At 42.2% G+C, this 23,049-nt stretch overlaps 1 protein-coding gene across 9 annotated transcripts in view; it reads left to right on the top strand.

The window, feature by feature from the left end:
- The first annotated feature begins 1,040 nt into the window (after positions 1-1,040).
- The window catches only part of STRBP (spermatid perinuclear RNA binding protein), a 155,687-nt gene continuing 133,678 nt past the window's right edge, over positions 1,041-23,049 (top strand). For all 9 annotated transcript variants that reach the window (XR_004177996.1, XR_004177995.1, XR_004177994.1 and 6 more), the window contains exon 1: positions 1,041-1,188. The gene's annotated coding sequence lies outside the window, so the exon portion shown is untranslated. The remainder of the gene's footprint in view (positions 1,189-23,049) is intronic.

Below are 23,049 nucleotides of genomic sequence, written 5' to 3'. Positions count from 1 at the left end.
TTGTCTCATTTGCCAGTGCATCCCCGCACCCTGCACAGCGCCCGGTATACACAAAGTACTCAGTGGGGACTGAACCCGCCAGCAGAATGCTGGGCACCAAGAACGTGAGGCCAGGGACTGTAGGCTAGAAAGCGAACCTTTATTTATTCCCCAGCGCCGCCCCTGGCACGGAGCTGGTAGGTGTTCAGTCAAAATCTGACCCAACCATAAGGAGGTCAGAGAGGTCCTGGGCCCAAACTCAATCCCAGGGAGGTTCATTATGGGCGGGTGAAGGAGAGGTGATTGTAGCAGCTTCTGTTCAGTGACTGCTGTGTGCCAGGAGAATTCATACCTATTGTCTTATGCTATCTCCCCAACAGCTCCTAAATTGGAATTATTGTACCAGCTTTCCTGATGAGGAAACTGAGGCTCAGAGCGGTTCTGTAACTTGGCCAAGGTCACACAGCCAGCAAGTAGGTGGGCGGAGGCACAAGTCAAAGCCTACTGGCCTGCCCCTCCACCTCGGGAGGCAGAGCGACGCCTACTCCGTTTGTGTGGCTGCTGGGGTTGGGGGGCACCCCTGGGGTGCGGGGTCCGGGGAGGGCGGCTCGCCGCCGCGGCTCGGCGCAGCTCCCAGGTTCGGAAGTTACGAAGTTTCCGTGCATTTCGCTAGCCTCCCAGCGCAGCTCGTCTCCGCTCCGCCGCAGTTACGCCGCTAGCGCAGCGAGACTCAGGTGCTGCAGCGGGCGGGGGCCTGGGGCCGGGAGGAAGGCGGGGACGCAGTTTACGTAACCGTCCGCTCGCAGGTGCATGCGGCCGCCGGCCGCGACTGCTCCCTGCGCGCTCCCAGGTGCGCAGTTGGCGCAGGCCGCGGCGCAGCACGGCGGCGGCGGGCGCTGGCCGGCGCTCTCAGGTGCGGCAGGGCGCGCGTGGAGGGGGCGCGCGGCGAACGAGGGGGCGGGCTTTCCGTTCCCCAGCAGCCGCGGGGCCCGCCCCCTGGCCTGGCCAATGGGCGCGCTCGGCGGTGTCACGTGCTCACCGCCGCCGCTGCCGCCGCCGAAGCGGAGACCGGAGCCGCGAGCGCCACCAGGGCAGCAGCCGCCGCAGCCGCCGCCGCTGGGCAGAGGAGCCGGAGACTCGAGCGGGCGAGGTGGCGGCGGCGGCGGAGCGGGAGCGGGTACCGGGCGCGGGCAGAGCGCGGCGGCGCGGGTAGGCTCCGGCGGCGGGGCGGGCGCCTGCGCGACGGGCCGTCCCGGGCGGGCGGCGGTTAAGGCGGCGGTTGAGGCGGTTGGCGGAGCCGGCCCGGGCCCCGCATTGTTTGTTGTGCGTCCTTAGCAGCGGCGGCAGCGGTGGCGGCCGAGGAGGAGAGCAGGGAGCAATCCCAGCCCCGCGGCTCCGGCATTGTGGCCGCCGCCGCCGCCGCTGCGGTGCCCCGGCCGCTTCGGGCAAGGGCAGCGGGCAGCCTTCCTCACCTTCGCGGGGACGGGGTCCCGGCCGAGCAGGGGAGGGCGTGGGCAGGGTGGGGGGACGCGGTGTCGGGAGGTCTTCCGGGACGGAGGGCGAGGGGCTCGGGGCAGGTGTTGGAGGACATTAGGGGCAGGAGCTGGGGAGAGGCTTCGGGGGGCAGGCGGAGGGTGTGGGCAGATTTGGGGATAAATAGGGGTGCAGAGGGATCCGGCCCAATGGAGGAGGAGAGCCTTCAGGCAGGTTTGGGGGGCCCCCTGGGCCAGGCGAGTGCGAGATGGAGGACGTTCTGGCCGGTGGGGGGGCACTATATTGTGGGGTTCAAGAGGGAGTGAGGGGGCCTTTGGGGAGGGCTGGGACGAGTGGGGTGGGAATGGAGGGAGAAGACTGGGGACTCGAGCAGAACTGGAAGGAGCACTGCGTGCCAGGAGCAGGGAGTGGGGCGGGTATTAGGAAGGCCACTGGGACGCTCGTGAAGGGGAACGATGGAGGAGGGGGTCGGGGCAGGGGGAAGTGAGGGCAGGCAGGGAGCGCCTGAAAGGGAGGGAGGAAAGCAGGGTGCCTAGGCGTCTGGGGTGGTAGGGAAATGAAGGGTAGGCCCAGGGGCTCCAGGAGACCTGCGAGGGGTGTGAGGTAGTGTGTGGCCAGGAGTATAGGGGTGACTGCAGGGAGGCGGAAGGGGGTTGACATGTGAGGATAAAAAGGCAGGTATCTGGTGCTCAGGGAAGAGGAGTATGGGGTGGAAGGGGGAAGTTGATTGGGGCAGAGACTTGAGTTTGAGGGCTTGCAGAGAGAGGTGGGGACAGTAGGAGAAGGGTGATGGGGATGGAGAGCAGGAGGTGTGTGGGGCATTTAAAGGATTGCGGGAGAAGTGCGTGAAATGGAGGGTGTTTGTGCAGGAAGTATGGAAGAAGGTGGGAGCAGCAAGAGAGGGAACTTTGAGGTAGGACGGAGGGTGAGGGGTTCTTGGCAAGTGTTGGAGGACATTAGGGGCAGGAGTTGGGGGAGAGGGACAGGTGTGTGGGGTGGCATGGAGTGTGTGAGGTGGAGGGCAAAAGCGGGTGGGGAAAGGGAAGTGTTCTTGGAGTGGCAGGTAAAGTGTGGGAGCAAATGGAATGAAAGATTTCTGAGGCAGGAAGTGTGGAGAGGCTGGGGAGGAGGGAGGTGGAGGAGAGTGTGTGAGAAGGAAATCAGTAGAGGGGGACAATGGGACACACTGGAGGGGAAGGTGGACAGGTCTGGAGTACAGTAGGTGGAGGGAGGGAAGCACAGGTTTGGGCCACTGAGTTTTGTGCTGTAGGGAGAAGGGAGGTAGGGAGAAGGAAGGTGGACAGACTATTTTGGGGTAGAGAATGTAGAAGAATGCTTAATACCTATAGTGGAGTAAGAGAAGGGCAAGGTAGAGGTGTATGTGGACATGTCTGTAACTAGAAAGGCATAGGTGATGGATTGGAGTGGTGGTGGTGGAAGTAGGATGCCCAGGTTTAGGGCAGGAAATGACTTTAAGTTGGAGAGAGCTAGGAACACAGGTTGCTTGAGAGAGTATGGAAGATCCGAGGAGTGGGAGTATGGGGAGAGATTCGAACACTTTGAGTTTCGAGAGATGAAAGGGGCCAAGATTTTTAGGTCACTGGAAGTATAAGGAAGGGCAGGCAGAGTGTAGAAGTTGGAAAAATAACTAAATGGAGAGGCTTAAATTCCATACTAAGAGAAACTGGAGATTGAGGGGTGCGGGGACCTGAAATCTGGAATGATATTAATGGAAAATGGAGGACATTAAACCCAGTGTCATATCTGAAAGTTCATACTCCTAGGGTCAGAGAGATCATTGAGCCTGCTTTTAATTCCAGAACCCGGTAAATGACGAAGGGGTAAGGGAGAGCTGAGTGCACATCCCCAAATTTGAAAGAGGTGTGTAGTGGGTATCATCCTAGCATATTGGTTTGATGAGTGGACAGAAGAGCCACACAGGGTCATGAGGAGTGCACCAAGAGTGAATGGAAATGGGATTGCAGCAGGTGCAGGGCAGATGTCTTTGTGAAACTGCAAGAGACCAGGCCCAGTAGCCAGTTGCATTTAAGGGCTATGTATAAGAGAGGGAGAAAGGGATACCTTGGTGCAGTGTCTCAGATATCCTGGTGCTTTCTGGGTAATGGGTCAGTATTCAGGCATGGGGTGATGTAATATCTGAGTCCCATGCTGTAGGCAGACAGAAGTAATGTACACCTGGCTCCTAAAAGTGGCAGAATTGGAGCTTTCTGACTCTTTCAAGATGTGAGTAACTGATCTGGATTGTTGACTTGTCCTCCCAAATAGTTCAGGTAAAATTTAGTTGGAGGCTTTTGGATTCTCTGGTATTTTGATTTGAGTTGGGAAGTGTAATGTTAGCTTTATTGAGGAAAGACACTTATGGGGTTGGGCGGACATATGGCCTTCATCTTGCCAAACACATGGGAAGTAACCTTTAGGGGTTTGAACACAGACACTTATTTCAGTGCAAGTCTCATTCACTGTTCTGTGGCTTGTGTTAGATTCTTAGGGATTTGAAAGGATTAAGCAAACTACTTTGAGACTGCTTCAGTAAGCAAGGTTTCCTAGAATCTTGGAAAACGACTTCCCTTTTGACAGTTGAAAATTAAGTCTTGTCAGATTTTGCTAAAAAATAAATTTCGTCATGTTGCAGAAATAACTTCAATTATCACTCTGTGGGCTTCACGTAATGTGTAGTGTGGTACCTGGTATGATTTCAAATAAAAGGTTCGCTTTGGTAGCTTGGGAGCTTTCTGGGTTGATTAGTTTTCTTCTTTTGTCGATTTAGGAAGTATCTTAATGCAGCCATTGTATGTTTGAATAATAAGTTTGAGTGGAAGTGGGAATCTTGCCTAAACATAATGAGGGCGGAGCAGAACACCAAATTTTAAGTAATCGGAATCTTAATAAAAATATTAAAAAATAAACTGGAAGCAAATGATTTGTAAAATCCAAATTTGAAGTGTGTCATGGCAGCAAAAGAATGCTCTGAAGGTGTTGCTGTGAGATTTTATTTTTGGAGGGAAAGATTTTAAAAGTGTAATGTCCCTTCGATTGAAACTCTTTGAGTATTTTGAGATTTGATGTATGTATACAGTATAATTATAGGGAGCGTGTCTGACCTCATTTGCTTTTTGGCAGAGAATTTGAGCAGTAGGGTATAAGATGAATAGAATGAGCTTTGAAAATTCTCTCCAACATAGCCATTGTTTCCTCCTTGTATTTTTAAAGTCCATTGTGTTCCTTTTATTGACTTGAGGTGCGCACTACTTTCTTGCTCAGAATACTCAATTCTGGCATAGTGTTCTGATTATATGTATTGTTCTGTGAAGTTCTATGAATTGGTACAATTTGTAGGCACTTTAGATATCCTAAGTTTATGAACCAAGGCAGGTTATTTAGGCTTTGTAGGCTGAATAGTTGGATTCTGGTTTTATTTTCACTGGTGACTTGCTGGACAAGATATTTAATCCCTTCCTGCTGGTTTATTCTCCAGAAACCTGACTCTATCCATCTCCTATGAGAATCAAGGTGGTTTATATAAAACAAGTTTAAGTCTTTCGGGAAGACTAGAACTATGCAAATATGGGGATAGATGTTATTTAGTTCCTTTTTTCTCCCTTGTGGTTTTTAGACTGGTCAAATATTAGTACTTCATAATTTGCCATTAGGTGGATTAATTTGTGTGAAAGTTGAATAGAGATGAAATTTATGTGACTATCAGAGATGTCTGCAAATTGAAGTTTATTCATTCTTTGCTGTCTGCTTACCTTTCCAATTTCTCAGCTGAGTATTAGTGCTGGTTTGAATTCTTCAGCCTGAGCAAAAGCTTGTGAGAGACATTGGATTCCAGCTATAGCTCAAGATTGTTTCTAAGCAGGAATTTCCAGAGACAGAGTACTTCTTTGGCTCAGTGAATTCAAGTCTTTTTTTTTTTGCTTTTTTTTTTTTTTTTTTTTTTGAGATGGAGTCTCGCTCTGTTGCCAGGCTGGAGTGCAGTGGCACAATCTCGGCTCACTGCAAGCTCCACCTCCCAGGTTCAAGTGATTCTCCTGCCCCAGCCTCCCAAGTAGCTGGGACTACAGGCGCCTGCCACCACGCCTGGCTAATTTTTTGTATTTTTAGTAGAGACGGGGTTTCACCATGTAGGCCAGGATGGTCTCGATCTCCTGACCTCGTGATCTGCCTGCCTCGGCATCCCAAAGTGCTGGGATTACAGGCGTGAGCCGTCGCACCCGGCCGAATTGAATTCTTATATTAGAAATAGTAAACATGATACATTTTCCTACGTATTTTGCAGAAAATTGATTACTGACTGAGTGACTGGAACAGAAAAATAGAGCTATCCCTTCTGCTAGTGATATCAAGCTTCCTTCTTCTGATTTACTGAATACTCCTTCCTTTTTCAAGTTTTAGTTATCAAATAATTACCTATCACTTGGTATTTCCATATGCATTGACAGGTTTTGCTCTATCTGAGGGGGAATGATTTTTAAATGCTTTCTTAATGTTGTGTTTGGTTTACAAGTTGTAAAGAGCCTTCCAGGTGCTGGTCATGATTGACACAGCAAAAATGTAAATAGCAAATTGCTTTTTTTTTTTTTTTTTTTTAAGAGACAGAGTCTTGCTTTGTGGCCCAGGCTAGAGTGCAGTGGTGTGATTATAGCTCATTGTAACTTTGAACTCCAGAGCTCAAGTGATCCTCTCGCCTTAGAATCTCAAGTAGCTGGGACTACAGGCATGTGCCACCACATCTGGCTATTTTTTTACTTTTAGTAGAGACCAGGTCTCAAGGGCTTGTTGTGTTGCCCAGGCTGATCTTGGACTCCTGGGCTCAAGCGATCCTCCTGCCTCAGCATAGGTTGCTTTATTACGCATTAATTTGCCGTGAGCTTGGTAATACCCAGCTCCGATAGTGATCTGTCTTTGCTATGTGATCCACTCTAATAGTTTACTCTCTTAGGTAACATGCTTGGATGCTGTTACCCATTTTACTGCTTTTCTGTTTTCATTTGTTTTGCATAGGTCCTTTTATGGGAAGATTGGTGGTTTTTCAAAATTCGTTTAGCTACAGAAACTGTTTCTGACTAGTAATTCTAAGAGGCTAGTGGATCAAGTCTAATTTTAGAAAACTTTATTGAGAGATGTAAGTTTAATGTATATATCAGTTAAAATAGAAATAAAGTAAATAAGGCCAGATTAATGGTGATATAGATAATTAGGTGATTTGAGCCCGAAAGTTGTGTTAATCTTTAATATAGCTTTTAGTTCTTGCATTGAATAGTGAGGTGACCAAATGACTTGGTTTGTAACTTTCATGTCTAATTTGAATTATTTCTTGTCTTAAGTGTCCATTAAGTGCATCCTATTTGAGAAGAATAGTGCCTGCCTCACACATGTGCATGTGGCTGAATGAAGCAGTCCTAAATTTTATTTGGTATTCAAATTCTCTTAACTTCTGACATAACTAGCACTGTGTAAAACATCTGCTTTCTTTAGTTAACTTTAGCATAACTTGAAAGGGTACAGTTGATTACATCAATAATAAAATCACAGCCTTGCATTGTGTGACTTCATGGTTCATTTCCACTTGAAAAGTGAGAATTCTGCAGCAGGTTGTGTAATAAATTCTGAGGCATTTCTGGGTCATGGGTAAGATGTAGTTTCTTACTGCACCTGCAGAATTTCCTGTTCTTTGCAGTTTTCCAGGTGCCAGGATTTTTCACAGTATCCTATTGGGCTGATCAGCATTTTGTTTATGATTTTAATTTAACCAATGTAGTGCTGTTGACATATAGTGACTAGTAATTGTCCTAAAGGGCTCTGTCTAGATTTTTTTCTTACCATGCTTGTTTCAGTATGCCATTATTAAGCCTGTTTTGCCAGTTAATTCAGCAAGCATAAATTGACATTTAGGCTCAACGGCGTGTTTTGTGCCAGACCTAAGATTTCTTAGTATGCCTCGATAATACTGGTTTGAGTAAAAAATAGATTCTTCTCTAGATATATTGGCCCTTAATGTGAAAATGGAGTTTATAACTGGTTACTTATGTTTAGTCAGCCTAAATGGAAATCAGTACAGTTTAAGACAGCTAGGCAGTGACCTAACAAATAAGTGGTTGGTTTGCAAAAGTTAAGATGGAGGCAGTTCATTTTTAAGATGTTTATAGTTCAAGTAAATCCGAAACTCATTAACATTGCATGTAATCATTGGCTTTTGTACAGCTTAGGCAACCTAAATTTTAACCTAATGAAGTTTTGGATACTGGATAACTCTTGAGTTAAATAACTCTAACTCACAAAGCTAGTGAACTAGAGGGGAAAAGTGTTGCAGTTTTGATGGTTAAAAGCTGGAGAGAATAAAATCTCAAGCCTTTAGTGTGAATATTTTCAGTTGTTTTTGAAGTAAGCTGTGAATGAGCTTATAATGCCAAGGTTAGCATAGAAGGACAGATATCAAACATTGTGACGAGGCTTTTAAAAACACAGTATCTTAAAAATAAGTACTAATTGCGATTTTTTTGATCTGCCAGTTTCGTGGTAAATGTTGTAGAACTATACAAAATTGACTTTTGAAGTTGGTCAGCCTTATCGTTCCTTTATTTCTAGAGCTCAGAGTTGTATACCTGAACTTTGGTCCCTGTGATGGCTGTATAGTGTAGGTGAACAGTAGAATATTACATTTAGGGAAATGGAGGCACAAGGAGTTCACTTTAGAGCAGAGATTGGCAGACTATCAGATCACTCACAAGTTGCATATCAAATTCATGTTAGTTTCTGAATTTGGCAAGGAAGATTGATGGCTGAGCAAATTTGAAATCTGCCTCTTTTAATCAAGCTGTTGAGTACAAGTCTTTTCATGGACTGAATGGGATAGTGCTTCGTCCTCCTAGGAAGCTCAGAGTCCCAGGATTATGGGGTAGTAATGAATCTGAGAAAAAGTACTGGCACTGGGTGGAGTATGGGGATGCCCATGGTGTCTGGTGTGCAACCTTAATTGCTATATTAGCAGAATGTTTTTGGTACTAAAAGACTTAGCTGTGAGATCTAATCCTATTTACTAGTTGTAGATCTCTCTCCTTAAGTCTGAAATAGGAATAATACTCCTAACTTACAGAGTTGTATTGAAGATTAAATTTCCATATAGCCATCAATCAGCTTCACCAATTATCAACATTTTGCTGCTCAGCCCTCACTCACAATTGCATTTTACTATTTTTTTTTTTGCTAGAGAATTTATAGCAAATCTTAGACATCATATACTTTGATCCATAAACACTTCAGTATGTATTTCTGACTGATAAGAACCAAAAAAACCACATAACCACAACATTATTTTAACTCCCTAAATTAACAGTAATTCCTTATCTTCTACTCAGAAGGACGTGGATTTAAAACATAGCTCTTAGAAACCACTTAACCAGCTTTGTGAGTTAAGCATATTATTTACTCTCTCAGAGCTTCTGGTTCCTTATCTGTAACATAAAGATAATACCTCATGAAGTTATTTTGTGCTTAAATGAAATAACATATAAAATGTTGAACACAGAGGTTCTTGGCAAGTGGTCCAGCCTCTCATCTGAGCCTCCTGTGACATGTGAATTAGAATTATGGACTGCTCTCCTCCGTTCTTTAGTATCACAAAGAGTAACAGTACTCTGGAATTATTGCCCACGAGCCTAGTGAAATTTCTCTTCATTGGGCTATTTGACTCTTCTAGTGAAATTCTATTAACAGCTGAAATGATGTCTCTGTCTCTTCTGCAACATCATTATTCCCCTGTCTACTGGCTCATTCCAGTTGGCACACACATACTATATTTCATCTATTTTTTTAAACAACCATTTGTTGACCACATGCCTTTTTTAGCTGCTACCCAATTTCTCTGCTCCCCTTTACAGCAAAACTTTTTTAAAGAGTTGTTTCTTCTATTCATCTTTAGTTCGCGTGTTCTCTCCTGAAACCACTCTAGTGAATTTTTTAACCCCACCACTCTACTGAAACTGTAACTGTCAAAACTGTGAAGTTTAATTCTTATTTGACCTATTAGCTGTGTTTGGCACAAATGGGTACCTCCTTTTGTGAAACATTTTCTGCTTTGGTTTCTAGGATACCATACTACTTACCGGTTTTTCTACCTACTTGGCTTCATAGTTGCTTTTTTGGTTCTTCCTTATTACACCTACCTCTTAATATTGGACTGCCCCATGGGATCTCTGGTTTTTTGTTTTTTGTTTGTTTGTTTGTTTGTTTGTTTTTGAGATAGAGTTTCACTCTTGTTGCCCAGGCTGGAGTGCAATAGCGTGATCTCGGCTTACCGCAACCTCCGCCTCCCGGGTTCAAGCGATTCTCCTGCCTCAGCCTCCTGAGTATCTGGGATTACAGGCATGCGCCACCACACCCACCTAATTTTTTGTATTTTTTTAGTAGAGACGGGGTTTCTCCATGTTTGTCAGGCTTGTCTCGAACTCTGGACCTCAGGTGCTCCACCCGCCTCGGCCTCCCAAAGTGCTAGGATTACAGGCATGAGCCACCGTGCCCTGCCCCTTTGGTCGTTATTCTCATTTCCTTGGTGCTGTCACCCATTCTTGTGCCTTTAAATGCGTGTGATGATGACTCTCAAATCTTCTTGTTGTTGTTGTTTTTTTTTTTTTTTGAGTCAGAATTTTGTTCTTGTTGCCCAGGCTAGAGTGCAATGGTGCAGTCTTGGCTCACTGAGCCTCCACCTTCTGGGTTCAAGTGATTTTCCTGCCTCAGCCTCCCAAGTAGCTGGGATTACAGGTACGCCACCACACCCAGCTAATTTTTTTGTAGTTTTAGTAGAGATGGGGTTTCACCAGGCTGGTCTTGAACTCCTGACCTCAAGTGATCCACCTGCCTTGGCTTCCCAAAGTGCTGGAATTACAGGTGTGAGCCATTGCGACTGGCCAACTCTCAAATTTTTATCTGTAGCCTGGAACTCCAGGCTTGTATATGCTACTGCCTACCTGACATCTCCTCTTATATCTTTTATCCTTATTTCAAATTGAACTTACCATGTCTCCTCTTCCCCTTGCCCCTTTTATAATCTTCCATATCTCAGTAAATAGCAGCTTCATCTTTCCATTTTCTGAGGTCAAAACGTGGAGACATTCTTGACTCTTTCCTCACACATCACATCTGATCCCTTAGGAAATCTTACCAGCCCTGTTTAAAATATATCCAGAATCTGACCACTTCTCATCCCTTGCACCAGCGTAAGCCTACATTACCTTCTCCAAGTTTTTGCAGTAATCAGCCCCCCTTTTTTTTTTGCCCTTTCCTCCTTATAGTCTATTCTTAATACAGTAACAAGAATGATCCTTTAAAAAAAAGTAAGTCAGATTTTGTCTTCTGTGGTCAAAACCCTCTAGTGATTGCCCATCTTGCTGAAAGTAAAACACAAAGTCCTGTCAAGTCCTTCTGTGATTGAATGCCTTCTTGGCTGTCTGATCTCATCTTCTCTTACTCTTCTTTTTGCTTACTCCATTCTGGCCACAATGGTCTTCTTACGGATTCTTTTTTTTTTTTTTTTGAGACAGAGTCTCACTCTGTCACCCAGTCTGGAGTGCAGTGGTGCGATCTCGGCTCAGTGCAAGCTCCGCCTCCCGGGTTCACGCCATTCTCCTGCCTCAGCCTCCCAAGTAGCTGGGACTGCAGGCGCCCGCCACCACGCCCAGCTAATTTTTTTGTATTTTTAGTAGAGACAGAGTTTCACTGTGTTAGCCAGGATGGTCTCGATCTCCTGACCTCATGATTCGCCCACTTCGGCCTCCCAAAGGGCTGGAGTTACAGTCGTGAACCACCCTGTCCGGCCTTCTTGCGGATTCTTTAACATTCCAGGCATATTTCTGTCTCAGGTCCTTTGCACTTGTTGTTTACCCTGTCCAGAATGTAGTTTTTCAGACATTTGCTTGGCTCCATCTTATCTCTCATTTTCAGTGAGGCCTTCTCTTACCACCCTATTAAAATGGCAGCTCCTCCATTTCTGGTTCTCCCTACCCAACCTTTCCCATCTTCTTTTTCTCCATGCCACTTTAAACCATTTCACTTATGATATATTTTGCTTATATTGTTTATTGCCTTTGTTTCTCCACTTGATATAAGCTCCATGAAAGCAAGGATTTTTGTTGGTTTTGTTTTCTGTAGATTTCAAGCACCTAGTAGAACAGTGTCTGGCATTTAGTAGGAACCTGAGTATTTGAATGAATTATTTTATTAATTGTAGTCTATTACTTGGAAAAGGTTTAATTTTTTAAAGTTTTAATTTCAGTTTTTCTTTGGAATATTATGCACCTTGAAGTCGTCTTTTTGCTGTATTTCTGTTTTTCTTGATGAATATCCTTATTAGTTTATTCATCTTGAGTCCTTATTAAGCACTGTGCTAGTTGCATTGGGATATACAAAGATATCAATATAATAATTATATACAATTTTATAAATAAGTATAGAATATATAAATAAAATTATGCATAATAAAAATATATATCTTTTATATAATTTATATATATATATAAATTATTATTATTTTTTGAGACAGGGTCTTGTTCTGTTGCCCAGGCTGAAGTACAGTGGTGTGATCACGGCTCACTGTAGCCTCAACCTCCTAGGCTCAACCAATCCTACCACCTCAGTCTGCTGAGTAGCTGGGACTACAGACATGTGCCACCATGCCTGGCTAATAAAAAAAAAATTATTTTGTAGAGATAAGTCTTGCTGTGTTGCCCAGGTTGGTCTTGAACTGCTGGGCTCAATCCATCCTCCTGCCTGGGTATCCCAAAGCCCTGGGATTACAGTCATGAGCTGCTGTGCCCAGCCAGAGATAAAGTATTCATAGACCCTTTTATACTTTTATGAGCTTACAGTCTATTAGGGGAGTTGATAATATGATGCGTGTGTGTGTTTGTGTGTTTTAAAAAGGTAAGTACCTGAGAGAGTGGTCCAGAATTCAGAAGAACAAGAAATTATTTCTAGTGGAGGGGAATAATGGAGCGACTTCAGTGAGGGTGTGTGTAGTGTATAGTATGAGCCACAGAAAACAAGTAGAACTGGGTTATGAGAAAATGGAAAAGAGAATTCCATATGGAGGGAATAGCATTAGCAAAATAAGAGTGCTCAAGATTTGTATGGGAAATAACAAGTGGTTCATGGGATATGTGAAAGGAATTAGTAGAGTGTAAGTTTGGAGAGGAATGTTGGAGCTACTGATAGAAGGATTTGAATGCAGGAATCAGGAATTCAAGCCTTACTGTTTGAAAGCTCCAGCGATGAAGGACGTTATCAGGACTATCTTTATGAGTTTGACAACTTTATGTGGAAAGACAGACTGAAATAAATACAACTGGTCCTCGAATAATGTTTCATTCAATGTCGTTTCATTATAATGTTGATGAAAAAAAAAAAAGATTCCTGGCCAGAGCCACTATCTACGTGGAGTTTTCACATTCTCCCCATGTCTGTATGGGTTTTCTCTGAGTACTCTTGTTTCCTCCATATCTGAAGGATGCGCAGTTTAGGTTAATTGGTCTAAGTGGTCCCAGGATGAGTGAGTGAGGGTGTGTGTGTGAGTGTGCGCTGTGACGGAATGGTGTTCTGTCTAGGATTGGTGCCCACCTTGTGCCTGAGCTAATGGGATAGGCTCTGGCCACCTGCAGTCTTGAACTGGAATAATTAAGTAGTCATCTTGTTTTTTATTAACCTTTCTTACATGTATGTATAGCTCACATTTATTTCAGTGTTTAATATTAGAAGCATTTTGGTTTTTATTTAGAAGTTTGGTGATGTTTTTGTGACAAGAAGAACTTAACTGCTGTATATATCAGTTAGCCTATGATAAATTGGTTTAATTATATGTTATTTCCCCTGAAGTCACAGTTTCCAAGAACCTATCAAGTACATTAAGTGACATCTCACTGTACACTGATTAAAATGCTACTGTAATAATTTGGGGGAAAAAGCGATAAAGGTAGTGGAAATAGGTATATATATATAATCTCAGCATTTTGGGACACCAAGGCAGGAGGATCACTTGAGCTCAGGAGTTGGAGACCAACCTCGACAACATAGTGAGACCACATCTTTATAGAAAAAAAGTAGCTGGGTGTGGTGGTGCTTGCCTGTAGTCTCAGTTACTTGGGAGCCTGAGGTTGGAGGATTGCTTGAACCCAAGAGGTTGAAGCTGTAGTGAGCTGTGATCATGCCACTGCACTCCACTAGGCAACAGAGCAAGACTAGCAAAAAACAAAAACAAAAACAAAAACAGAGCAAGACTAGCAAAAAAAACAAACAGAAAACAGAAAGAAAGGATGTCTTGGAACTGTTGCAACTTGGTAACTACTGGATGTGAGGGCTGAGCAACAAGCCTGACAGGGTTTCAAGCCAGTTGATTGTTAGGCTGGGGTTCCCTCAATATAAGCAGGAACCCAAGAGAAATGAGATTAGGAGGAAAATTTCATTTAGTTTTGGTATAACGTTTGCAGGTGTGATGGTTGTATACAGGTGATGATGATTCTGATAAAAAAGTTAGTGATCTCTTTAGAAAGGATGTGCATCTGTTGCTTTCGTGCCTTCATTTTGATATAGCTAACTCCCAGAAAGAGAAGTGAGACTCAATTGCTGAATCTATTGCTGGCATCAGAATCTAGATAATTGATTTGGAAAACTTTGACACAGCACCTGAATTTTTCTTTTCATCTGTAAGTAGCTCAACCCTTTTCACTAAGTGTGTTAGATAAGTTGCTCTGGTTGTAAAAACACTTTATGTATTCTCAGAAGCTTGATACAACTTACATCCTTTGAACTCTCCTTTACTGCCGTGTCATTGGCTATGGATATCTAAACAGTGCCTTTCTTACCTCTTTGAAGAAAACACACCGAGCAAATGAGTGTTCCCAACTAGTAAACTTGATCACCTTGAAATCAAGGCAGTGTTTATTTGAATTAAAAGGTTTGCATGATCTTGCCATACCATACTCCTATTTTTCCCCTTAGGACTTAGAGACACGTTGGAAGAGGACAAGCCTTTTAACCTAATTAATGGTAGTTAAGGTGTTAGTTGCCAAAACATTTCTTTAACAGCCTACATTTAACAAAATACTGGAAGATATCAGAGGATGTAGCTTTCTGTGCCAGGCAGATTAAAGAACAGTGTAAGGTTCTTTTAGATTTATAGCACTTTCACAGCCTTGTAGCAGAGGTGTTTTTAACCCAAAGATTATTTATAGGCAAACAAATTATTTGCAAAATAATGATAATTATGTACACTTTTTATTTATAGGCTAATGATGTATGATGTTTACATTTTTATATTTAATGCATTTTTTAATAGTTGAAAAAAAGACATGAGTTTGTTAAAAGCTTGCAGTTTACCAGCTACGCTTAGAAGGGTGACCTTGAGCTTACAACATTAGTCATCTCTTTATTAAGTCTTTTTTCTTTGCCCTTGGATAATATTGTCAGTGAGTGTTATTTTGACACTGTCATTATGGAGCCTTTTGTTTTCCATTAAATAGGAGTCAGTAGGACCCAACTGTCCTGAAATGAGAAAATTTTCATATTTAGTATAATTTATATTTTTCACCTCACTGGAGGTGTGATGGCTTTTAGTTTGTCAGATTTGGAGTATATTGTAAATTTTTAAAAAATCTGGGGCAATTTTGTTTCACATAATTGGTTTGCTAAGAATATAAAGTCTTACCCTTGTGAGAAACCTGCGAGATCCTTTTAGTCCTGCTTTGTTGCAGAGAGGTTAAGGCACTAGTTGAAAATCACACTCCCAACTAGTGACAGAGTTGGGGCAAGAGATATATTTCTTTTTTCTTTTTCTTTTTCTTTTTTTTGAGATGGAGTCTCGCTCTGTCACCCAGGCTGGAGTGCAGTGGTGCGATCTGGGCTCACTGCAAGCTCCGCCTCTTGGGTTCACGCCATTCTGCCTCAGCCTCCCAAGTAGCTGGGACTACAGGTGTCTACCACCACGCCCGGCTAAGTTTTTGTATTTTTAATAGAGATGGGGTTTCACTGTGTTAGCCAGGGTGGTCTCAATCTCCTGATCGGCAAGAGGTAGATTTCTTGACCTTCAGTCTTGGGCTCCTTTCACCATGTCAGGCTGCTGTTTAGAAATGTGTACCAGGAAATCTTAAATAAACGTAGCTGAGTTGGTCACTAACCTGCTTAGTTGGTTGGTCATTATTGGGTGTTATTACTAACACCTAATAATGTTCAGTAGGAATAATTAAGATTTTTTTCCCCCTCGTTCCTTCTGAAAACATTTTTTAAAAAGGCTAACCATTTTAAACTGAACGATTCAGTGGCATTTCATTCACAATGTTGAGCAACCACCACTTTATGTAGTTCCAGAAGATTTTCATCGCTTCAAAATAAAACCCCTTACCCATTATGCAGTTTGAAAAGTTTTTAAGCAATTAGAATAAAAATCTTTGCTGTGACAAGTAAGGTCGACCAGGGCAAGTTTGTATTACAGCGCACTCCAGTGCTTTGTCGCCTACTTCTGATTTGCCAGTGAGAAACAGAGACTCCTCCTTATGCTATTTAATAGTGATATGTTACAAACAGCAACATCAAAAAAGAATGTGTTAGGCACATAATGAATAATAATGCTGATAGCAGACATGCGTTATGCATATTATTGTTAATCTTCACACTAGCCTTTCAAAGTGGTTACTGTATTTCTGATGAGAAAATGAAGGCTTGTTCACTAATTCTAGAATCACTTAGCTAATAAGTGGCCAATCTGGGATTCAAATCCATATCTATTTGGCTAGAAAAGTTGGGTGTTCTTGTCACTAAATTTGGGAATGAGCAGGCAAAAAGAAACACATGGAAGGAATCATCTTATTTGAGGGATTCAGTACTCTCTTAGCAGTACAGTGTGTAAGGGAAGGGGATTTGAGTTTGTTAGTCCTGTTGATGTTTGTGTATTAGTTGCCACTTTCTCCTGACCCGCTGTAATCTATCTGTATGCAAAAGAGGAAAAACAAAATAGGAAATAATCTTTGGAACTCTTTATAGACATTATCATAAATAATTAGAAGAAATTGCAATGTAGCTTCTGAAATTTGTTGTTAGAAATTATCTATTTCTTTTTTGTTGTTGTTTTTTTTGAGACGGAGTCTCACTCTGTCACCCAAGCTGGAGTGCTGGAGTGCTGGAGTGCTGGAATGCAGTGGCACGATCTCGTCTCGTTGCAAGCTCAGCCTCCTGGGTTCACGCAATTCTCCTGCCTCAGCCTCCCAAGTAGCTGGGACTACAGGCGCCCGCCACTATGCCTGGCTGATTTTTTTGTGTTTTTTAGTAGAGACGGGGTTTCACTGTGTTAGCCAGGATGGTCTCGATTCCTTGACCTCGTGTCCACCCACTTTCGCCTCCCAGAGTGCTGGGATTGCAGGCATGGGCCACTGGGCCCGTGCCCGACCTTTTTCTTCTCTTGTAATGAGTCTTTATATGATTTTATTTTAAAGTCGTAAATTGATGTGCTTGAGTGGTTAATGATTAGTCTTAGCAGTATTGGAACTTGATTGATTTCCCATTTTAAGATCCTTTAAAAAAATCGTGATTCAATTCCAATGAAGCATAACTCAAATTGTGTGTATTGAAGACTTTTGTAATTACATTTTCGCCCCTATTAAAACACTTTATTTTAGCTTTTTTAAAGTTTGAAAGAAATTTTGGTAGACCAGTTGTCAGTCATTCCTTTGAATGCCCCTGGTAAGTCACCTCATAAACCTTGTCATTTTTCTACTGTGTTTTGGCCTGAATCATGTTACTTCCCTTCAGTAATAGGCCCTGGGGTAATATGTTCCAATGTGCTGGCTTTGGGTAAAAAGGATGGTATCATGTAAAATACAGCTCTTTGGCTACTTTGAACAAAGAGATTTTTTTAAGGTTATGTGAGCGTGACAAGAATATAAGGTATAGCAATAGCGGCCATCTACAAATGTCTTGAATATATGTATTGATAGTTATCCAAAGAAGTACAGATTTTTGACAGTGACCTCGTGACTTTTGCCAGTATCTAAATACTAGGTACTTCCGTAAATGGATTTTAAGCTTTTAAAAACTTAATGTTTTATAATGCCCTTGTAACTTGGCTCAAATATTACACATTGCTTTTCTGTTTTGACCTAGTGATGACATTTCATTCTCTCTGGAACCAGCAAAAATGTGCCGTGAAGAGTACAGGCTTTGGAGTTGGTCGGATTTGTTTTCAAGTCTTTGTCACTTACTAGCTGTAAGACCTTTCCTCTTTTAAATTGAATATCTTATGTCACAACTCTGTAGAGTTAGAGGTGATGTCTCCAAAGGGCTCAGCACAGTATCTAGTACATAGTGAATTGTGTTCAAATGGTCGGTATTATAGGAAGAAGTATAAATTTTGATAGCCTAGCCAACATCATTGCAAATACAGTAAAACCTCATCTGTATACTGTCCTGCAATCAGCACATTTCTTCTTGGATTTGTGTTTTGTTTGTGTGTTGAAGTGCCATGTGTCAGTTTTCACCATTTCCTGCAACTTTTCTTTTTTCTCAGAAATGCTTGGCAAATACCTTCATTGGTTATTGTATAATTTAGCTTAAAAAAAAAAAAAAAAGATGGGGCTCTGCAAGCTAATGATGAGGCATTTGCTCCCTTATAGCAATCCTTTTCAGTTAGGTATTCCTGTGTAGCGTGCTAACAGGTGCTTACCACCCTTAGAGATGTCAGATGGCTGAATGCCTAAGCTTATGTCAAAGAAGGGAGCTTTTGTTATCTGGAATGAAAAGTATACAATGCCTACTAAATGCTTATAGTGTATTTCATGATGATTGTTAATGTTAAAGCATGAAAAGTCATATCTTAGCCTAACAATTTTACTCGTTACTTCCCCATTATTTGCACTGTTTCTCTTGTTCTGTTTAGAAAGACATACAAAAGGCCTTTTACACTATAACTGTACGGTTGAGGTTGTGATGAATTGCAATCTAAGAATATTAGCTATGGAGGGGACTTTGGAGGTCAGCCATACTAACCGTCTTATCTTGTACATGAAAAAGCTGGCTGAGAGAAGTTGTGACTCACTCAAGGACATAGAAAGTAAGTGACAGGTTTGATTTCCAATCCAGTATTATGAAGGTTACCTGGTAAAGTGGAGAGAGCACTGGACTTTAGAGTCACACAGGCCTGATTTTGAGTCCTCATTCCACCATTTATTAACTGTGTGACCTTTGGCAAGTAAGTCTGAGTCAGTTTCCTGCTCTGTGTTACTTTGCGGGGTCTTGAGGATTATGGGATAATGTAAGTAAAGCACAGAGCCTGGCATTTGCGATGGGCTCAGTAAGTGCTGTCTGTTCTCTTGTACTATTTTTCTTTGAGAGAGAGATAGAGAGAGAGAGAGAGAAAGAGAACAAAAAAAGAAACAGAGACAGACAAAGAGGGTCTCTCTCTCCATTGCCCAGGCTGGAGTGCAGTGGTATGATCATGGCTCACTGCAGCCTCGAACTCCTAGAGTTCAAGTGATCTGCCTGCCTCAGCCTCACAAGTAGCTAGGATTACAGGATTACCAGACCTGGCTAATAAAAAAAAAAAGATTTTTTAAAATAGAAATGGGGTCTCATTATGTCACCCTGGTCTTGAACTCCTGGCTACAAGCCATCCTCCTGCTTCAGTCTCTCTAAGTGTTGGGCTTATAAGTGTGAGCCGCTGTAGCCAGCCCTGCTTTCCTTTAAAACAGATCATATAGCTAAGTGATACTCGTTATGAAATGGGAATTAAAGAGAATGGTTGATGTTTTTGCCAAAACCTTTTGCTGAAAATCTGTTGTTCATTGGGGGATTGCTCACTGCAAAATGAGTGCAAAACGTTTGTGAAGAGCTTAGTGACCACTGCTCCAAGTTGTACAGTGTTGACATGGTTCATTCCTGAGAAATGTCTGCATTTCCCTAGTGAAATGGATAGAAAACCTAGCATTGGGAACACCAAATCAACCTACATATAGTTAGGTCAGCAGTTCTCAAAAAAAAATTTTTTTTTTAACTCTAGACCCTTTTACAATCTTAAACATTATTGAGGACCCCAGCGATCTCTTGTTTATATGAGTTGTGTCTGTTGGTATTTATCAGAAATTATATCTGATAAACATTTAAATATTTAAAAATGCTAATAAACTATTGTATGTTAACACAAATGATATATTTTTAGTGAAAAGTATCTTTTCCAAGACAGAAGAAAACTAGTGAGAAGACTAGCATTGTTTTACATTTTCGTAATTCTCACTAATGCCTAGCTTACTAGAAGACAACTGAGTTCGGATAGCTGCTTCTGCATTGTCTGTTTTAGTATGTTCTCGATGAAGTATGTGAAGAAGAAAATCTGCCTTCGCACAGATATATAGCTGGAAAAGGGAGAAATATTTTAATAGCTTTTTCAGATAATTTTGGATATTCTTCTTTGATACTACACCAAAACTTGACAAATGGTAGTATCTTGATAGAATCTGAAACCAGATCAGTGAACATTTTGTGTCCTGTTACATTAAAATCCACTGGTCTTTGCATTTTGATTGGATCTTTTATCTATACATGGTTTTATAACATTATGCATTGGCCATTGGAAAATATTTATTCATTGAATTATGTTGGTCTTCCAAATGTGACCTATTTCATTATGTTCCGTCTTCAACGTTATGTAGCCTCTGGGAAACTCTGTACTCTGGAAAGAGTGAGAGTGGAAAAGAAACATAATGCCTTCATACTACTTGGAAAATAGTTTTGGCCTTGCAGACCCCTGAAAGGGTCTTGAGGACCTCCAGGGGTTCCTAAACCACACTTGGAGAACTGCAAAGTTAGAAAAATTGGTAAATTAAAAGGAGTGACTCAATTGCTTTATTTTTTTAATTAAAAATAATTTAAAAACAGGTTTAAAAAAATAATTTTTGAGACAGGGTCTTGCTGTGCCACCCAGGCTGAAGTGCGGTGGTACAATGATACCTCACTATAGCCCTGAACTCCTGGGCTCAAGTGATCCTCCCACTCCACCGTCCTCGGTGGCTGGGACTACAGGCATGTACCGTCATGCCCAGCTTTTTAATTTTTTGTACAGATGGAGTCTTGCTATGTTGCCCTGGCTGATCTGAAGCTCCTGGCTTCAAGTGATCCTCTTGCCTCAGCCTTCCAAAGCGTATTTTTATTTTTTTGAGACAGGGTCTCACACTGTTGCCCAGGCTGGGGTGCAGTGGCATGATCACAACTCACTGCAGCCTTGACCTTCTGGGCTCAAGTGATCCTCCGACCTCAGCCTCCCGAGTAGCTGGGACTACAGGTGCACACCACCTTGCCTGGCTAATTAAAACATTTTTGTGTGTGTGGAAATGGGGTCTCACTGTGACCTGCGGTCTACAGCTCCTGAGCTTAAGTGATCCTCCTGTCTCAGCCTCCCAAGGTGTTAGGATTACAGGTGAGAGCCACGTGGCTCAGCCTGCAGCCTTAATAATAGATAATCTGGAAATGACTATGAAATGGATTGCTATATAAGCCTTAGTCTTAGAAACCATCTTATTCCTTGAAGTAAAGAGCTGCCTAATTTTGAAATGCAGTGAATTGGTCATTAAATATTTGAGTGTTTTTTGTAGACAAAGCAGTGTATTAGGTACTGTTAAAGATATGAATTATGAAAAAAAGCTTCCTTCTTTTTAGTAGTTTATAGTCTAGCTGAAGGGGTAAGACGTATAACCTTGTAAAATAGGACTAATGCAAGTTCTACATAACAGGGTGACATACAAGGAGAGAGAAAGCCATTCTTTATTATGGGGAAGTGCAGTGCTCTTTCAGGTAATCATTACATCAGGTTATACTGGAGAATTAATATTGAATAATTATGTTAGGCTTACAAAATTATGTTGCAATTTATATTTTTATTCTCACATTGTTACCCTATTTTTATAGGTTTATGTAGTTTCCAGTATTTTTACCAGTTTTTATTTGCCTTAAAAAAATAATTAGGCTGGGCGCGGTGACTCATACCTGTAATCCCACCACTATGGGAGGCCGAGGTGGGCGGAACACAAGGTCAGGAGTTCAAGACCAGCCTGGCCAACATGGTAAAACACCGTCTCTACTAAAAATGTAAAAAAAACAAAAACAAAAACCAAAAAACTGGGCATGGTGGCGTGTGCCTGTAATCCCAGCTGCTCGGGAGCCTGAGGCAGGAGAATTGTTTGAACCCAGGAGGCAGAGGTTGCAGTGAGCCGAGATCGCGCCATTGCACTCTAGCCTGGGCAACAGGGTGAGACTCCGTCTCAAAAAAAAAAAAAAAAAAAAAAAAAAAATCAACACGATAGTGGTAGGACAAGTATGTTATTGCTATTTGATAGATGAGAAGAGACTGAGTTAAATATGCCAAGATCATAGAGATATGAGTATTATGTTATTTGCATTTATGTATCTCATTAGAATGGAATAGGAATACTCAGTTACCTTGCTTTGGGGGAAAAATATATACATATACAGAGTAAAGATCTCCACTCAAGACTTCATAGAACTGTTTTAATGCTTCCTAAAGCACCTTGTATATACCTTGTGCTTAGTTGTTCCTTTACTGAATTATTATAACGATTTAAAAAAAATTACAAAGTACCTAGCAATAGAAGGCACTCATGGCAACTATTATTATTGTTTTTTTTTCAACTTTTTCAACTCAGCTCTGATGTTACTTAAGACATCCAAATTCTGAATCAGGTATGTTAAATATATTTTATTTACTTACAATATCTAAATTGTCCATCCGTGTAGAGATTCTCATTTCTCCATTTGGTGAATGCAGTAATTCTGGACTGTATTTATGGGGCACTTACTACTCTGTTCAGATACTGTGATACACATTTTACACACATTTCATCTTTAGATCCTCACAGCAGTTTCACCGTGAGGTGAGGGATGGTGTTTCCATTTTATAAATGAGAAAACAGGCCTGGACTCATCAGCTGCCCAAGGTGCTTACTAGTTAAAAGTACAGCTGGAAGGCTGGGCGCGGTGGCTTATACCTGTAATCCCAGCACTTTGGGAGGCTGAGGTGGGTGGATCACCTGAGTTCAGGAGTTCGAGACCAGCCTGGCCAACATGATAAAACCCCGTCTCTACTAAAAGTACAAAAAATTAGCCAGACGTGGTGGTGTGTGCCTGTAATCCGAGCTACTCAGGAGGCTGAGGCAGGAGAATCGTTTGATCGCAGGAGGTGGAGGTTGCAGTCAGCCGAGATTGTGGCACTGCACTCCAGCCTGGGTGACGAGCAAAACTCTGTCCCCCCCTCCAACCCCCCAAAAAAAGTGCAGCTGGGATTTGAATCCACTTCTCTGTCTTCTGTTACCTTTCCATGTGGGCAGTAAGTTGAAAAAAATATTTTTGGATTGTAGAGGAGTTTTTGCTGTTTTCCAAAGGACAGCTTTTTGAGGGGGGCGTTGGGTGGTGGCTATTCTCCCCTTTTATAATAAGTTCATTGATTGGTATTGAGACTTCAAAACTTTTTTTTAAAATTATTGATGTTATTTAATTAATTGCCTGATGAAATTT

Source organism: Papio anubis, chromosome 13, assembly GCF_008728515.1.
Source record: "Papio anubis isolate 15944 chromosome 13, Panubis1.0, whole genome shotgun sequence".
Classification (NCBI taxonomy): Eukaryota; Metazoa; Chordata; class Mammalia; order Primates; family Cercopithecidae; genus Papio; species Papio anubis.
Note: the sequence above shows the minus strand (reverse complement) of the source record. Positions and strands in the feature narration are given on the sequence as shown.